Raw genomic sequence first — 5,401 nt, 5'->3', positions numbered from 1 at the left:
AGATGGGATTGGGAGGGAGACAAACCATAAGTGACTCTTAATCTCACATAACAAACTGAGGGTTGCTTGCTGGAGGGGGGTTGGGAGAAGGGGGTGGGGTTATGGACATTGGGGAGGGTATGTGCTTTGGTGAGTGCTGTGAAGTGTGTAAACCTGGTGATTCACAGACCTGTACCCCTGGGGATAAAAATATATTATATGTTTATAAAAAATAAAAAATAAAAAAAAAAGACGGTTAATAAAACTGGTGCTAAGAGTGCTGTTGGGTTTTAAAATAAATAATTAATTAATTGGTTTTTTGAAATGTCATGAATAAATAGTTTCAAGCACTTTTGCAGCATTTATTTATTTACTGGTAAATGTTGTGCTACTAATAAATCACTCCTGGGGCATCTGGATGGCTCAGTCAGTTAGGCATCTGACTCTTGGTTTCAGCTCAGGTCATAATCTCATGGGTCATGGGATCGAGCTCCACATGGGGCTCTGTGACCAGTGGGGAGTCTGCTTGAGGATACTCTCCCTCTGCCCCTCCCCCTTAAAATAAATACATAAATCTTAAATAATAACAATAATAATAAATCACACTTATTTACACATTAAAATGTTATTAAGTACATGAGATATTCAAACTACATTCTTTGAAAATTAAAAAAGAAAAATTTAATGGATTTCTTTTTCATTTAATGGTTCTTCACATGGTGGCAGCATTTCACAAATGAAGTAAAATCATTAAGCAAGGGAATACACTGATGGAATAAAAGAGCTGAGTAAGTTATAGCCTCAGCCTTGAAGGAACTTGCACGTTTTTAGAGAAGATGAATAGATCTGTACTTAAGAATGTGCAAAATATAAAAGTTTATGTAAGTTATAAAGAAATAGGACCACATTTTTAAAAACAAATAAGCATATCTGAGTTTATACACCAAAACTACAGTTATCTCCTTTAAAAAGTTCCCCTGGAAAGTATACACTGTCATTTTTCTAAAACTTATTTGATTGAAAGATAAGTTATGATGATAAAGTAATGGGAATGGCATCACAGAGAAGCATTAGGATATAAAATGCCCAGAACATAGATAAGTGATTTTTCTAAAGGGGTGACTATTCTTAAGGATCTTTCCATGATCTATTCTCCTTTCAACATTTTCTTTTTTTTTTTTTTTTTTAAATACCACTGGCATTTTTCTTTTTTTTTAAGATTTTATTTATTTATTTGGCAGAGGGAAATCACAAGTAGATGGAGAGGCAGGCAGAGAGAGAGAGAGAGAAGCAGGCTCTCTGCCGAGCAGAGAGCCCGATGCGGGACCCGATCCCAGGACCCTGAGATCATGACCTGAGCCGAAGGCAGCGGCTTAAACCACTGAGCCACCCAGGCGCCCCAACATTTTCTTTATCTATCTATCTATCTATCTATCTATCTATCTATCTATCTATATTCTTAATATATATTATTTTTATATATATATATATATTTCTTAATTTTTTTTTAAGTAGACTCCATGCCCAACATGGGGCTTGAACTCATGACCCTGAGATCAAGAGTCACATGCTCTGCTGACTAAGCCAGCCAGGTGCCCCTCAACATTTTCTACATAAGACCATAACAAGGTTCAGAAGTGCTGATCGAAAGGAACATTCAATTGTTAAATTCCCATTCAGGAAAGTAGGTCAAGCTCGGATCCAACAGTGTGGACATTTTTGCAATGGGAGACAACCAACCACAAAAGGAACTGACTTTGAATACCAAGTGAATAGACTCATTCTAGAAGATACTCTTTTCCCTACTTAAAACTGTTGTCAGGAGGCAATGGTGGGAGTAAGTCGTAGTCTCATACCTTCCTATACAGCAGAAACAAGCATTTTCAGAGGATATTCGTGGACATACAAAAATATTCTAAAGGAGTTTATATGGCAAGAGAAATAAGGCTAGGGGCCCCTGGCAGGCTCAGTCAGTTAAGTCGCTGTCTTAGCTCAGGTCATGATCTCAGGATCCTGAGATCAAGCCCTAGGTCAGACTCCCTGCTCAGTGGGAAGTCTGCTTCTCACTCTCCCTCTGCTGCTCCCCCTGCTTATGTTCTCTCACTCTCATTCTCTCTCTCTCTGTCAAACAAATAAATAAAATCTTAAGGAAAAATAAGAGAGAAGTAAGGTTAATGAACTTTGTGTGTCTGAGAGGGGTCTGCAATATCAAACATAAGCATTGGTACATGTCAATGGGTACCCCATATGAAACAGGTCAAGATTCTAATTAAGTGAGATCAAGAATATCACTGAATCAGGACACAAAGGAGTTCCTGAAAGTCATTTTAAAAGCTTCTGACCAGGCTCTTCAGTGTGCCCTATGATAATGCTTCGGTAATAGCGTCATTGCCATCAAACCCACTTGTATATTTTGGTATGTTTATTCCATAATGTGGGTTCATTTGTGTTCAACCAATTCTTTTTTATCCCAAGTTTAAAAAAAAAAAAAAAGGTTTTATTAAGGGGGATTCTGAAACTGAAAGGACATTGTGTTTCTGATCCAAATGGACACTGTATACTCTTTACACCCTGATTTGCTCACAAGTAGATAGAGTAACAGTCCCATTATATAGTAAGCAGGGCCATTTGGTAAACATCCTTACATTAACCAAGGATTGTATGTGGTTAGTGTTTAAATTTGTTTCCCTCAAAATAGACATACAGAGGTTTCTTTAGTACTATACTGACATATACCTCTATGTCAACATTATCATCATTCCTAAATGGGTCACAGTGGAAGAACTCAGACTTTGTAAGGTCCCCACTGAGGCTGGTTATTCTGTGTGTGAGCCTCTTGTGATGAAGTTTTTGCTCTTCCCCATCCTGCTCCATGCCCCAAGAAGCTAACCTGGAAGTCTGCACTGTCCAGACTCATCTGCCCTCTGTCATTTAGTTAAGTTTGACAAATGCAATGCAGGAGATTAGAGAGGAAGAGGAGGAAGAGGTCAGGGATTTATTCCTGCTGCTCTCTGCCTGGTTCAGGAGCACCTGTGTTCCTTTACAGATGGCTTCAGTGCTCGTTGGGTGGCTTTCCTCCAAGGATTACAGCCCTTACCATGCTCCAGTAGTGCTCTCTTTTGGGACTTCCTGCTGTCTCCTCAACATCCTCTGTTCGTTCCTTGACAATCAGTCCCTACATCAAACCCTCTTTGATTTCCCCATTGGAATGGCTTCCTGCCTGAAACATATATCTTCCATGTATTATTTTCTTGTATATTATTTTTTCTCATTAACACAAATATTTATTAACACTATTTATACACCAAAAATAGGTTGAGTGTGAAGTTTGGATAACTTGAAGTCACCATTTGCTTTGCACAAAGGCATTTTCTTATTTATTGATGAACATTTTTCTTTGCCATCCTTAGTTTTTGTCCAGATATTGGCATCTGTCAAATATTTTAAAATTAGCTTAGTTTCTATTAAACAAAACTAAAAGTGATTCTGTGACAGTGACTATATGGTAACCAAATACAGCTGATGTCAAATATCATTTAAAATGTTTCTTGGGGGGGCGCCTGGGTGGCTCAGTGGGTTAAGCCGCTGCCTTCGGCTCAGGTCATGATCTCAGGGTCCTGGGATCGAGTCCCACATCGGGCTCTCTGCTCAGCGGGGAGCCTGCTTCCTCCTCTCTCTCTCTCTGCCTGCCTCTCTGCCTGCTTGTGATTTCTCTCTGTCAAATAAATAAATAAAATCTTTAAAAAAAAAATGTTTCTTGGGATGCCTGGATATCTCAGTCTGTTAAGCATCTGCCTTTGACCCATGCCATGATCTCAGGGTCTTGGGATCCAGTTCTGCATCAGGCTCCCTGGAGCCTGCTTCTCCCTCTGCCTGCCACTCCCCCTGCTTGTGCTTTCTTTTTCTGACAGATAAATAAATAAAATCTAAAAAAACACACACTCAAAAAGAAAACAAACAAAACAAAAAAACCAACTTAAAAAAACCCCACCAAAATTTAATAAACAAAAGATAAACCAACAGAAATGGAAAAAAAAACCCTGTTTCTTGATCATCTCTGTCAGTTTGTGCTACTTATGACAGAGAGGGATGGAATTTTATAAATTCCAAGCCTTATCTGAACAGTGTGCATATAAAAGTTGTCTTTTAGTTTAGTGAAGGGGTATCCATGAAGCTGTGGACCTCTGCATTTTTGCCCCTACTCGTCAATAACAGCCATCCTTCCAATTGTCCTCTTTCAGGCGACCACAGGTTGTAGGATCTGGCAAGGGTCCATGAATAGGTTGTGCAAGTTTACTGTGAGGCACTGGTAAACCCCCAGGAGAAGGGGAAGTGGGTATCTTCAAGCCACTTCTCACTGCGGTTGTTCCTGCAGATCTGGTTGAAGTAGGGCTATTGATATTGTTGGGAAGATTTGCTGGGACTGTGTACTCTGAGCCATGGGAGGGCCCGGCTGGGTAGGTGATTGGTATGAGGTGTTGTTTCTTTGGTACCTGGAGAACGAGAGCCATGGTTTCTTTTGGTACCTGGAGAACTAGAGCCATGGTTGCTAAGTGCTTTTACTGGTTGCTGGAAAGCCAAAGGGGAAGATACTGCAGGGAAGCAGAATTTGCCTGGAGAGGTATGACTGAAGCCTGAGGTTGCATATGAGGTATTTCTCCATTTGACACGTGAGAATTTAAGTCACTTCTGCTGCTTTTCACTGAGTCAACTTGCATGTTCGATGTTTAGGACTCTCATTCATTACTTAATATAATTTCCACAATGCCCCTGTTAGAAGTATCACTCTGAAGACCACCAAAACAGAATCACACTTACCACAAAGTTGTAACTTAGAAGTAAATCTACATTTGGCCAACTCTGAGCCTTTCTCCCTCCACTTCATACAGTTTCCTTCTAGAAGGTTTGCTAATACTTACTTAGCAAATCATCCGTAAATATGCTATTATTATTCCCATTTTGCAAATGGAAACTAAGAATCAAAACCATCTACTCATTCCACCTCACAAACATACTTGACTATTCACATTATCGTGATTTTACTTTGCCACTCTCTTTATCACAATGTCTTAACTATTGCAGGAAATTTTTGTCCAGAGAGATAAAAGTTAAAAATAACTTCAATGTTCCTTTCAGGAACTTCCTGAAAAAATCCATTTTTAATGAACATAAGATTGTTTGGCTTTTCAATAGATAGCATCAAATAATTCTTTGCTTTCTGATTTTTCCATACCTTTAGCTCAAAGCCCTCATTTTGCTGTACCCACAAATCCTAAAGCATTCTGCTGTGATCTTTACCCCATCCTAATTAAAAGCCATCCCTTGCCTTGAAAGACTTGCCTTAAACCAAATACCGAAACTTCATATTACAACTTTGCTCTCTTCCTTCCAAGATGCTACTAATTCATGGTCAAAGCAGTGT

General features: G+C 39.2%; 1 pseudogene; it reads right to left on the bottom strand.

Annotated features, from left to right (window-relative positions):
* Positions 1 to 4,184: 4,184 nt before the first annotated feature.
* LOC131827840 (SLAIN motif-containing protein 2-like) lies at positions 4,185 to 4,706 on the bottom strand (annotated as a pseudogene).
* Positions 4,707 to 5,401: the final 695 nt, after the last annotated feature.

Source organism: Mustela lutreola, chromosome 3 (genome assembly GCF_030435805.1).
Source record: "Mustela lutreola isolate mMusLut2 chromosome 3, mMusLut2.pri, whole genome shotgun sequence".
Lineage (NCBI taxonomy): Eukaryota > Metazoa > Chordata > Mammalia > Carnivora > Mustelidae > Mustela > Mustela lutreola.
This window is presented reverse-complemented; position numbering and strand designations above follow the sequence as displayed.